This window comes from Zeus faber (genome assembly GCF_960531495.2).
Source record: "Zeus faber genome assembly, chromosome: 16".
Classification (NCBI taxonomy): domain Eukaryota; kingdom Metazoa; phylum Chordata; class Actinopteri; order Zeiformes; family Zeidae; genus Zeus; species Zeus faber.
Window position 1 is genome coordinate 11,125,566 of NC_137202.1, and position 14,572 is coordinate 11,140,137.

Below are 14,572 nucleotides of genomic sequence, written 5' to 3' on the forward strand. Positions count from 1 at the left end.
GCCTCGGCTCGACGGAACCGCCGCGACACAATGGCGCGGACGGACGGAGCCGGAGGGGGGCGGTGGGGGGGGGGGGCGGTGGTGGGTGGTGGGGGCGGTGGTGCTGGAAGTGTCGCCCACCCGCCAGCGATGTGGAAGAGCTGAAGACGAGCCTGGCTCCGCCCCCCCCGAGGGATGACGCGGGTGTCGAATACATTGGGTCCCGCCCCCGAGGGATGACGTTCGGGCAACGTTCAACGCGCTGGTGTCGTCGGTGACATTAGGCCCCGCCCACACACGGGAGCGCCTGTCGGACTGGCTGTACTGTACTTATAAGCCATGGAGTCATCTGTCTGTCTATCTATCTGTCTATCTGTCTATCTTTCTATCTATCTATCTATCTGTCTGTCTGTCTATCTATCTATCTATCTATCTGTCTGTCTATCTATCTGTCTGTCTGTCTGTCTGTCTGTCTGTCTGTCTGTCTATCTATCTATCTATCTATCTGTCTGTCTGTCTATCTATCTATCTATCTATCTATCTGTCTGTCTGTCTGTGTCTGTCTATCTATCTATCTATCTATCTGTCTGTCTGTCTATCTATGAAACAATTCAAAAAACAGAATTCAAAACCACATAGGGACTTATTATTGATGGATAGACTTAACTACAAGATGAAACAATGTGAGAATTATATCAGAACCTAACAGTTAACAGTAAATATTAAAAAAAAAATATATATATATATATATGTCAATAAACAATAAACCTAATGATAAAACAATAACCATGGTACAAACCTAGAAAGTAACAAGAAAACAAGAAAAAAAAACAACTAAAAAACAAGCGAGAAGAATTTCGCAATTTTGGCAATGTACATGAATAAAATAAACCAAACAATATCCTAAACGTATTGGCTAGTCGGCATCCACAGAATACGTTTTTTACACACAGCAAATGGAATAAAACAAAATATAAACAAAATACCAAGCCTTTTGCTCTCTCGCTTTAGATTATTAGTCAGACTGATGTTGACTGTGTATTTTTACAGACGCCAATCAGGACATTTTTGAGTGGATTTGGAGTGTCCGAGTTTATACTTATAATGTTTTTTTCTTTCCTCAAAATAGAGGCAAACCTCATATCAACCTTAGGTATTAGTTAACAAAACCAGTTCAGAGTGATAAATATATATATATATATATATATATATATATATATATATATATATATATTTATTTTATTTTATTTTTTTAATTTGGTGTTACTGGAGTGCATTTTCAGGGAATGTGGCAGAGTTGTTCACAGACAATGATGACTGTCCTTATCTTTTTGCCATGGCATATTTGCATACAACACTTAAGTTATGAGCACCTTTTAAGGTGTTGACAAGGCATCTACCTACAGTATGCAAATAGATATGACCAGGCATAATGTGAAAGGCCCCCTCTAGAGCCAGTGTTTGCTTTGTCCGTTCTGGGCTACTGTAGAAGAAACATGGCGGTCCGACATGGTGGCCTCCGTGAAGCATACCCGCACCCATGTAGTTAAAAAAACAGCTCATTCTTAGATAACAAAAACACAGTAATTCTTATTTTCATGGTATTATACACTAATTGAAACCAACTTCTCAATATTATATTCCATTTCTGCCAAAATTGTAAATTCTACACATTTAAAAAACAACCAAAAAGTTATCCTTAGCTGCACACAACATTGAAGAGTTCTCGATAAAAACTTGCAAGCACATTTTATGTCAAGCAAACTGTAAACAGTGAGTTCAAACTCATGTTCGTCGGCTGGACCACAGGACAAAAAGCACAAAGCGAGTAAAGTGGCGAATGACAAATCCTGTCATCGTATCAATACTCAGGGACTTTTGAAGAGTGGAGAGTGTTGAAAGCATTGGAGGAATTCCAGTGACGCAGAGCCGGCAACATTTCTGTTGCACGAGAAGATACGAAATTGAAGGGAGTCGGCAGAGGAATGGCCGTGCAACTGAGTGGATGGTGAAAGGTGAACCAAAGACAATCGGTTTCACTCCGCTGCTAAACCTGAGATTTCTGATTTGGCATCCATACCTCAACGAGTTTCAGTGCATCGTATGAAACCCCTTAACTATTAAGTTGATTTGATTTGTCTGTTTATTTCGGCCTCCAACATCCGCTACAACTAGAGACGTATGGGAAGAAGGAGGCCATATTATATTTCCCAAGATGTGGGTCTATTTATCAAAGACTTGCCTGCCACTTGGCCATAAAACTTTAAGAACTTCTGCCTCAAGTCATCAGTGTTCAGAGCACGATGTGTTAAGAAGAAGGTACACTTAAAAAGAAGTCGAGGTTCTGGACCAAAAAGACGTGTTCAGAGCAGGAACAAATTGAGAGGCTGATCTGGGTTCTTGCTGTGTTCTCAGCGTAAGCGAACTTTGACTGTTGTCTTTCTCTCGTTCGGAGAGCTCCCCTTGCCGCGATAGGTCCAAATGCAGTTGCGTCATTGCAGGGGACGGACTTCAACCTCTCTTTCCGGATCAATCAACCTCTTCCATTTCCCGGGTCTACAAACTTGTTTTGTTTTTTCCCCGGGCCGCAACATTCAGAGCATGTTTGATGTATACCGTATCTCCTCAAATATAAACCGGTACTCAAATAAAAAACGGTAAACAAGGCAGAATCTGAGTCAGTGTGTGTGTTTTTTCCCCCTCCAACACTGCGCCACGCACTGCAGTTCCCACGCGGTTCATGTTTTCTTGCGGTTTTTGTGTTATTTTAGATCTATTGTTTTAAGCTGCTTTCACGCATGCACTGCAACCCTGAAATTATCCGGACATTCCCCGGAGGAGTTGTATGTGTGAATGCAAATGTCCGAATCATTTCAACCGGACTTTACCCAACCAGCACCCTCGTACAAAGTCTGCCTAAAGTCTGATTGAGCTGTATGTGTGAACAGAGCAGATGATTGTCCGGATCATTCACAGCGAGTGAGTGGGCGTGTCGTGTCGTGTATTTATGACGTCTCTATCGTGCACCAGATATTTACCTTCATGCGGATCTTTGTGCACGGAGCGTAGCTCCTTCTCCTTTCTTTATTATTCCTTTCCACTCTCTTGTTTATATTGTGGATACATCCAAATACATGGAGTATAAACGCAAAAAAAAGCCCAACTACTGATAAGTCTGGAGCCTCGTCCGCCATCTTGGGTGTGCTGTAAAACTCCGCAGTGTCATTGCATCAATGTGTCACATCCTGGCACGGTGGCGCAGTGCATTGCACTGCTGCCTCACAGCAAGAAGGTCCTGGGTTCGATTCCCGCCTGGGGCACTGTTGGCACCGTGCTCCGGCGGGTTATCGTCCAAAAACAGGAGCTGTGTGACTGTGTGGAGTTTGCATGTTCTCCCCGTGTTCACATGGGGTTTCCTCCACCTCACGTCAGTAAGGACCCCCACCAAAAACATGCACCCATCATCGTCTGACCAGCGATGGACACTTATCATCTGGTCCCCGGGCGCGTCCACGTATGAGGCCCACTGCTCCTGGCTGTGCCCCCGGAGGAAGGACAAGCCAGGATGGGTCAAAAGCAGAGGAGCCATTTCACCGGCCACCATCAAGCATGTGCATGTGTGTGTGTGTGCAAGCATGTGTTGTGGAGTGTCGTTTGACAATTAAAGACTGTTTCTTCTTTCTTCCTGCATCCTGCACGCTCTACCATAGATTATTGAAAAACTAAAAGTACCCCAAGCATATTCGTACAATGCTTGATTTAAAATGGTAAAAACAAATTGGATGAGTTTTATTTCACTGTTGTTCTAAGACAGTTCATGTTCATGTACAGTGAGTGTTCTACAACAAATGCAGCAATGACACACCGATTGTAGTCTTGACAACACTGTTAAGTGGCACATAGGCTTAACTGTAGTTTAAACTTTTCCTATTATGCTTCTTTTTTACACATGTTATTATAGATCTCTGAGGTCCCCAAAACATGTTTAAGTTTTTTGCTGAAAATACCACTGAGATTATGCATTTGAACCATTGTTACATGCCTCTAAACCCAGACTGCTCCAAATTGAGTTGTTTCATTGTGTGTAGCTTTAATTATGAATGAGCTGCCTAGCCCCTTGTTCTGAGCCAATGGGATTTGAGCTAAAGTTCCAGGTTCTGTGAGCCCATGGCATTTTAGCTTTACTGTGGGCTCCGTTTCACTGGTTTCACTGATTCACTGATTTCACCTTATCAGTCCACCAAAATCCGTTTCTGAACAAATTTGAGGCGAGAAATAAGCAATCCAGTTGCTGAATCTTCACTCAAATTAGATCTACAAGGCCTCATTTAAAAGTTGTTCTGACTTTGGTTGCCATGCTCCAGGTTTGGGCGTGACACTGACACCGCACCGTGATCGCACGCAGGAATGTTTTGTTTCATGTAAACATCTGAAAATAAAATAAAATAATTAAAATATACAAAAACATCATTACCATTTTGTTTGCATTTCTCCAAACAAAATGGTTTTGTTTGGAGAAATGCACAGCGGATCGGATGGAGCAGATGACCATATAAAGAACTCCATGACGAGCTGACGTCAGCTCGTGCAGAAAGTAGGAAAAAAACCTTTGAAAATCAAGCGTTCATCAGAAGCCTGAGCGTTTTGTTCACAGCGATCACTTTGTCATTAGTTTACCTCGTTATTTTACACTTAAGCCACGTCTTATGTGAACGTCCGAGATCGTAACATTATATATATATATAACAGAGAATAAGGCAAAGTATAATAGGTCCACCATTTTGGCATTTTTATCGCAATCTTGCCATTCAGGCGACAGTACTTTTCAAAGTACTTTGTATTTCACAATGACTTTTTTATTCATTCATAAACTCACGCCACATTCCACACATGAATAGTTGCCTTTATGTTGCAGTGTTGTACGCCGGCTTGTAAAACTGAATGATAATCCACTCTCTGTGTCAGCCTACGCTAAATTGTGTAAATGAACTTGCAGAGACATCAGAACCAACCCTAACTTGACAGCAGATGGCTTCATAGGCCGAGACTCAAAATCAAGCAACACTTGCGTTCATGTGCATTTTAAAGAATGAACAAAAGCATGTGATAAAATATATACAGGGACCTAACAGACTTTTTCTTTTACCAAATCAATGTTTAAAAACCTCCAATAATCTCACAAGGCCCACTTGACTTGTAGTCATCGAAGCAATTGTTTTTTATACACACATGCTGGTCGGGAATCTCACAAAACCAAATTAGCCACAACCTTATCAGATGTAATATTATTATTTTACTTTGTTATTTACAATTTTCTGATTTATCTTATTTATTATTTTGATCTACTATATGTTAGCCCTTTCCTGCTCCTCCTTGGATTTTGTAAATCAGAAATCAGAATCACCAACAGTGTATTTCGCCTGCAACAACCACACCCCCTCACTGGCGATCGACCTGCTCCTCATTAACTCTCACATTCCCATGCGCCTTCACTCCCCTTTATCTTCTCGGCGTTGGCCTCACTTCCCCAGGCGACGTTGAGAAAGCTGGAGGGCTCCCTTGTCTCCACGCTATCTCCTAGCTTTCCCGCTCCCATGTGTGACTGACCTTTGCTTGTTTGTTGGTCCTATTTGGACCCCTGTCCTTGGTTACGAATAAATCTCGCCTCGCGCTTGCGTCCTGCCTCTATGGATTCATGAACACTGCCAGGTACGTTTGCATATACTAGGAATTTGTTCTGGGGAGGTTGGGGCGCATTATACTGCAGACACTTTGCATAAAACAACGGAGTAAAGATAATAATAAATACAATTAATAAGATGGGATAAGTAAGAAAGAATAACAATAGTCAACAAATAACCCAAAAAAAAAAAAAAAAAGCGTAATCTGAAATCATCCATATATTCAATATATTGTCAATATATTGCCTGTTTGTGCTTAATAGGTGGGTTTTATAGATTAACTACATATGGACTATAAGAAAACTGCCAAAAAATGACTATATCCTTCAACCACATTTGAAGAGCAACATCCCACACAAGCAGCCCCCCCCCCCCCCCCCTACCCGGGTAACAGAATTACGTCAAAGCGCACGAACAGGTGAATGACTTGATTTGGCCTCAACGCCCAGGCAGCTAATTTGGAGCTTTTGTGGAGCATGGTTCTGTGCCATGTCAGGTTCAGGGAGGTTGAGTCGTGAATCAGCGCCGGGCGGATCGTAGCGGAGCATGGTGGCGGAGGGCTGTCTCTAAATAAAGATTTCAGGTCAAAAACAGGAAATGGCTCAGTGAGCAGCGAGGGCAGGGCCAGAGCAGCACCCACAACATCCAGCCTCCTCTCTCGCTCGCTCTCTCTCTCTTTCTCTCTCTCTCCCTCCCTTTCTCCCCAGTCTCTCTCGTTCTCTCTCTCCCTCTCTCTATCGATATCCCTGTCTCTCCTTTCCCTCTGTATCTATCAGTCTCTCTCCCTCTCTCTCCGGATATCCCTCACTCGCCCCCTCCTTCTATCTCTCTCTCTCTCTCTCTCGACATCCGTATCCCTCTGTCTTCCCTTCTCTCTCGATATCGCTCTCCCGCTCTGGTTTTCTCCCTCTTTCTCTCCCTCTGTATCTACCGGTCTCCCTCTCTCTCTGTCGCGCTCTCCCTCTCCATCTCACACTCTCCCCTCTCTCTCTCTCTCTCTCTCTCTCTCGATATCTCTCACCCTCCACCTCTTTCTATCTCTATCTTGCTCTCAACATCCCTCTCTCTCTCTCTCATTCTTCATCTCACCCTCTGTATCTACCAGATCCTCTTTCTACCTTTCTCTCCCTCCCTCTGTATCTACCAGTCCTTCTTTCTCCCTTCCCGATCCCTCTCGCTCTCCCCTCTCTCGCTATCTCTCCCCCTCTCTGGATATCTCTTGCCCTCTTTCTATCTCTCTCTCTCTCTCTCTCTCTCTCTCTCTCTCTCTCTCTCTCTCTCTCTCTCTCTCTCTCTCTCTCTCTCTCTCTCTCTCTCTCTCTCTCTCTCTCTCTCTCTCTCTCTCTCTCTCTCCTTCCCCCCATTTATCTTTATTATTATTATTATTATTATTATTATTATTATTTATCAGGGTTATGATTACTATAACATTATTACTAATATGTATTCGTTTTTTTCTTCATAGATTTGTCTTCCAGTTTTTTGAGCTTGTGCCACTGGAATCAGTAGACACATGTCTACTCTTTTCCCTTCTCTCTCGATATACCTCTCCCGCTTTGTCTATCTCTCTTTCTCTCGAGCGGTATCTACCAGTCTCTCCCTCTACCTCTCTTCCTCCATATACCCCCTCTCCATCTATCTCTCTCTCTCTCTCTCTCTCTCTCTCTCTCTCTCTCTCTCTCCCTCCATACCCCCCTCTCTCCCCCTCTCTCTGTCTCTCTCTCTCGCTCTCTTTCCCCGTCATTCTTCATTTCTCCCTCTGTATCGACCACAGATTCTCCCTCTCTCCATATCTTCCTCTGTCTCTCTCTCTCTCTTTCCATAGCCCTCTCTCCCACTCCCCCTGTATCTACCTGTCCCCCCCCCAGACATCTCTCATTATCTCTCGCTCTACCCGTCTTTCTATCTCTCTCTGTCCCTTCCTTTCAACATCCTGTCCCCTCTCCTCGACTCTCTCTCTGTAGATAGGCGCCGCGCCCGAATTATCCATTTTAAAAAGTTGTATCATTCTTGCACTTTCTGTCTTTCCCACTTTCTGTCCGTCTAACTTTTGCTGCCGTCGTTTCTTCACTTTGCCTCGTTCGGCGTCAGACAAAGTTGTTAACGTTCTCACAGTTTGTGCCGCTGTGTGTGGGCCTGTGTACGTGCTGGTGTGTGTGTGTGTGTGTGTGTGTGTGTGTGTGTGTGCGTGCGCGCTGGTGATGATGCATTTGAGCTGCGAACGTGACTCACAATGAGCTCACTGGTCCCACTCATCCGCACAAGTTCCAGTACAGATGAGACTTCTCGTTGACCCCGCCCCCGCCGCCGTCTCCGTGTTGCACCTTCCGATCGTAACCCCGAGGGTGATGGGTGCAGCGGGGATCACAGCACCCCTCCATCATGTTCCGTTTAAACTGTGTTGACGTTGGGAGGGAAGCAGATTCCATCCGCCAGTCCCCGCCGCTCTTTCTCGCCGTCTCATAGAGACAGATAGCGGCTTCAAAGGGCTCCTGAGAGTCTCGGAGCGAGAACTTCAAACGGGACACCAGAGCTCGGAAAAATGCAAATGAGCAGAACAGCTCCGGCAGTTTCTGCTCTTTTTTTTTTTTTTTCCTGCAAAAACATGTTTACGGCGACGGCCTCATGCCACCTGGGTACAGCGATACCGATGGAGCGTAAATCCGAAATACACAGAAGTCTAAGGTTTTTCTCGATGGTCAGTATAATGACAGATGTACATAATGGCCTGCATAGTTGCATACAAAAATGTGTCCCATCCACCAATTATTTATCTCTAGGCTTCAAACCCTTTCATCTCTTCTCGAGTTCCCTTTTTTTTTTTTCAATCAATTTTTGACAGACAACTTAGTACTCATGACACTTGACACGTGGGTTTTGTAACAGATCCCAAAGTACAAAGTACAGTATTTCAGGTGGTCCATCCAAAATGGATGGCTTGCCAAAGTTTTTACCCGGGTCAAAACTGCTGTGAGAGCCAAAGGAAGAGCGAGAGAGAGCGAGAGAGAGAGGGAGGGACAGAGAGGAAGAGACAGAGAGGGAGAGACAGACAGAAAGGGAGGTAGGTGTGTGTTTACTCATAACTGCCTGACGCCTGCTGCGTCAGGTGACTTACAGGAAACTGTTGCTCTCTCTCTCTCTCTCTCTCTCTCTCTCTCTCTCTGTCTGATTCTCCTGTTGTTCTGTCTCTCCCTCCCCTTCGCCCTTTTCCTCTGTCATTTGATTTTTCTATCTTTTTCTCTGTGTTGGTTTAACTCTCTCTCTCTCTCTCTCTCTCTCTCTCTCTCTCTCTCTCTCTCATAGCAAACTGGTGAGTATGACAAATTCCACGAGGACCACTCACCGACAGTCCAGCAGCAGATCAGACACAAGATATGTCTGTACACCAGGGAGGACTCGACAACACGCAGGGGCGTTGGAGAATGGAATTCCGCTCACAATACCATTTGATTCACATGTGAGCAGCACTCGCTTCAGTTGTACAAGTAACTGCAATGTTATTGTAGAGAAAGATAAACTAAAGGGGAGAACATTTGAATTTGTGTTCCAAAAAAAAACATTTTTTTTTTTATAATCATTATTTGTTGGGGTGTCTTACTTACTTGTGTCAAGCAGATTTTCCTCATGACTTTAAACTTATTTCTCCGTGTGGACCCGGCATTAACATGTGAATTTTAAGCTTGCATAAGCTTAAAACATCGCATTTACATGTGCACCAAATAATACATCTCGAGAAGCCGGCTCTAAATTCGACTGGATTCGATTTTCCCACTCAAATCGCAAATGAGCACCTGTGGACTTCCACGCCCACACAACGTCAGAGGCTCATCAAATGTAATTTTTGAACACTGATCAACATGGTACGGACGCCGTTGGATGCCACTTCACATGCGCTCAAGTTGCATTGAGTACTTCCTCAGAAAAGGAGGTTGCACCACACATATAGTGGTTGTTGCTTAAAGCAATGGTTCTCAACATCTCAACGTCCAGGAGTCCTTCTATAAGGATCTAGGTGGTCCCTAGTATATGAGTCATAGTTAACCTTCACCATTATTTCATGAGCTTTAACATTAGAGAAGGTACAATAATTACTGTTTTGATCATAATTTCACCCTTTCTCCATAATTATATGATAGCCAGATATGGAACTGACTAAATCCTAATGAACTATCGAACGATAAAAATCTTCTCAGATTGGGGTTCCAGAGACAAAATCTTATCAAATGCGTATCAAATTCAGGGAAAAAAAGAGGAAAAAAAACAATCAAATCCGGGACATGATGGATACAAAAAAAAACATTTTAGTCTTGGAGACAGAAGAAATAACCCCCCACATGAATCAAACACATTGCCACACATGCAATATATTACAGACTACGGACAAGCAGCTGTTGATATCAAACAAATTAAGTGTGTGTGCGTGTTTGTGTGTGTGTGTACGTGCAATGGCCAGGTTTTTGGCAAAGTTTATGAGACCTTTGGCCCTCAGATTGTTTGCTCTCAGAACATCTGGACGCTGGCAAACTCTATTTGATGTCCACTGCCCTAGACTGGCTGAGTGCAGTTTAACAGCCTGGGTGCAGACACCAGCAGCCGAGCATCGCAGTCCCCTGCCATGCATCTGATGCAACCTCCACCTAAACCCCCAAAACCTCTATAGTTAGCTGACACAATGCCCCCAAAAGGAGCGAGGAGGTTCCTCAGGTTCCCCTTTGAGGTAGACTGTCGCACTTCTCATCAAGCAAAGAGCCGCACACATAAAGCAGGAAACTATGGGAATAATATCACACAGGAAGACATGAGGCCACACTTGAAATGGATGACCCCACCCCCAACACACACACACACAAACACACACACACACACACACACACACACACACACACACACACACGGTCAGAAAGTGTAAGACAAGTACACCCTTCAGTATTTTGTGGCAATTTTCTGACAAAATGATCGAGCTTTCTCCAAAATATGTGGTAAAATCAGATTTTTCTTTTGTCGAATGCTCCAGAAAGAAGTTCGGCGAGAGCCCTCACAGGTATGGATGTACCTACACAGCGCGTCAGCACTGCTATCCTGTTTATGTTGCATCTCCTGCGATTGGAGTTTTCATTTACAAGATTTGATTTGAGTCAGATTACGACACTCCAGTTCCACGTCGCGGCCATCCCCAACTTCCCTGAGTGGGGGTGGACTCCTCCACGGGGCCGCGGTATCGGCTGACTCAGCGCTTCCCCTGCTGCTCTTGCACCCCTCCTCCCTCCCTGACACACACACACGCACTCTCCTTCACAGTCTGCGAGCCTCCCCCACTCCTCCTCGTCTCTTCTACACCACTAAATTCCCTCCGTCTATCCCTTCCCTTCCCGCCGATGCCCGTTCCCAGAACCCGCCTCCCCCTCCTCCCTTTGACTTTCGGCCATCGGTCTCTTTTGCTGTCGTCTGCGCTCTCTCTCTCTCTCTCTCTCTCTCTCTCTCTGTTAACACTCTAGGGCACAGGACAAAATGAAAGAGCGCATTAACAGGATAATAATTGGGAACTTTACATGACATGCGTAGATATCTCAGTACGCGGCTTATGAAATCAAAGTCATGTGATCAAAGAACCCAAACCCAAACCAAACAAATCCGCCAGCGCCGAATTTTGAGCACGACCTGGGTTTACCCAGAGAAAATTCTATACAAACCAGACGCAAACCTACGCTGAAACACCAACCCTTTTTTTACAGCAAAATAAAAGCTGCAGTGAACTTTTCGACAAGCAGCTCTTGTGATTTCCTAAAATAACACCTGTAACCGCAGCTCACTCGCCTAATTGTGCGGCCGCTATGGCGTCCCCTTCCCCTTCGAAACCTCCAACTGAACTAAACCAAACCTGCACTGGAGGGAGTTCTTCAGACATGAAACACTGAAACTGTTGTTTGTTTGTTATTTGCAAATGAAGCGTCGAATATTTCCGACCTCATACCGTGGGAAATGTGGGGTCATACTTTATAATCATAATGAATGGGTGAACAGAATTGTTCATCACACATTGATGATATCTACAGTCTGTCTTTTCTGCCACCCTCCCGTGGATCTCTGTTTTCAACGCCTCTCTCCGTTCCATTCTCCGTTCTACTCTCTCTCTCTTGTCTGTTTCTTGAGTTTCTCCATCCCTCTCACTCCCTCTCTTTGTGTCCGCCTCTCTCCCTCGTTCTGCTGTGATATGGAGCCCCCACCACCCACCCAACCCCGCCCTCCCACCTCCACCCAACCCTTCCTGCTGCTTGTGTCGTGCCTTCGGGGGAGCAGAAGGGAAGTGAATGGCTTCGGCCCTCGCAGCTGGTCCCAATGCCTCTGCCCCCATTGCCCAGCAACCCAGAACAAAACAAAAGAACACACACACACACACACACACACACACACACACACACACACACACACACACACACACACACACACACAAGCAAACCTTTGAGCAGACAGGACTACACAGGCAGTCACACACACACACGCCGACCCACATGCAAAAATGACACATACATATACAATGCACAGACACACACATACATATACATGTAGGTGAGAATATACTGTATATACAATATATACAATAACATGACACAAATACACATATAGGCTGTGTTTGAGCACACACACCCACACACACACACACACACACACACACAGTCATCTCCATTCCTGCCCCCCAAACCTCACATCACTCAAATGTACTCATCCATCCAGCCAGCCAGCCAGCCAGCCAGCCAGCCGCCTCCCCCGACTCCCACCCCCGTACCCCAAACCATCACTCCAGCCCTACCCCATCCCCTCCCCTGCACCCTCTTCCAGACAAACACCCAGCCCTTTGTCCGCAAACCGCTTGGCAACCCTTGAAAAAAAAAAAAAACTAACATATTTGAGCATAACAGATGACACGTGTCGGTCCAAAACAGCAGTCAGCACAAAGCAGAGAACTAGAATGCATACACAAGGAAAGAAGTATGTATGAAAAAGTATGAGGGTATTGTTCGGTTAGTTGTGTGGACTGCAAGAAATCTCAAAGGGAAGTGTGTGTTTCCCTGGGTGTTATACTCGGTACTAGACACTGACAAATTTGGTCCAGTCATACTCGCATCTTGTGACAGAAGGTGGATAGTACTGTATGTGCACAGGCACAGTACAACGAGTACCTGCGATTTCTGACAATGAGGGCACATCTACCCCAGGGTACACCTTCTCCCCTGTGTCTGCCCGTGTTCTCTAACCCTCTCCAGGAACCAAGCTTCTTTTTTTGTTTAGAAACATTTATCATCCAGCTAATGGCAAATAAACTTTAGGCGCACAGAATCAATGCATCAAAAGCTTATTATTGAAGGCAAAGCTAGAGAGAGGGAGAGAGAGAGAGAGAGAGAGAGAGAGAGAGAGAGAGAGCGAGGGAGAGCGAGGGAGAGCGAGACAGACAGACAGACACAGTAGCAAATGCAAATTTGGAGCAGCAGATGGAGAGGGGTGTCCCGAGCCCCTGACATTTTGGGGGTCTGAATCTGCGGCCTGACCTGTCACATCTTATCCGCATTTTGTCTTTCTTTCTATTTTAGCATGAAACCCCAACCAGAGAGCCAGAGATATCTATATAACTATCTATCCATCTCTCCATCTATTTGTTTTTTGACGCCACAACCATCTGGGGTTGCAAGAGGAACCCTCTGTAAATTGGACGGGTGCAGGTTGACTGGAGCAGCTTTGCATTTTCTACCAAACTCCCCTAAAAACAACAACTTGGACGGAGGGGAGCAGCAGATGATCAGCAAGGAAGAAGAAGACGGCCGGGCGAGAACGACAAGCCGAGCAAGACAGAGGGAGCCAGAGAGGGAGAGAGAGGGAGAGAGAGAGAGAGAGAGAGGGAGGAAGAGAGAGAGAGAGAGAGAGAGAGAGAGAGGGACAGAACAGAGAAGGAGTATTAGGGAGAGGGAAAGAAACAGATGAGGATGGAGCTTAGAAAAGGCTTATTGGGGAGCGCCACTGCAGACAGAGAGAGAATAAATAAATAGTAGTCGCTGTGCTAGTGTGCTTGCTAGACAATTTAAGAAACAGTCAAGTGTCCGGCAATAACGATGTAAAAAAAAAAATTATAAAAAAAATGCTAAATATTTGGTTTCACTTTTTTCCTCTTCAGGCAAACAGAGAATTGCGAGCCAAACCAAATAACTGGTTTATTCCAAGCACTTTGGCCCAAAACCACTCCAACAAACACATCTGAGGGGAAAATTTTAATGGGAGCAGGTTCCGATGGTAAAAACAACACCACTTTTGACACTTCTGCAGGAACAGCAAGGACAGTTCGTCGCCAAGAGCTACCTGTAAAAGGAAAGACAAACAAACCAATGGAATGTAAAAGTGTAGAGAAGCCACCCTCAATCACACTAATTCCAGTGCAGTTTGCAGAATTCCGGACAAGTCCACCCCGGCAGAGTCGAGGCCTTCGTACCCTCCAGAAAACCGACACTTAACTGACGTAACAAAACAGCACATCATGGCTCCGAAAGCCACGGAAAAAAAGCACGCCACGACACCAGCGCCACGCCGCATCCAGGACCGCTTTCTAGCCGGAACACCAGAGGGATAGGTTTGCAGTCCTCAATGTGAATTATTGAACAGAACAATCCACCGTACAATGAGACAGCCAAGAGCCCCTTTAAAGTGCCCACAACAGGGTATATGGACACACACAGACACACACACACACACACACACACACACACACACCCGAGAACACATGTCACACACACACACACACACACACACACACACACAGGGCCGGGACAAAAGATCGATACTGGAATATCTCATGATACTTTGTCTTGCGATATGTTATCGATACACTGGCGCCAAATATCGATATTTTTATGAAAACATGGCGGTGC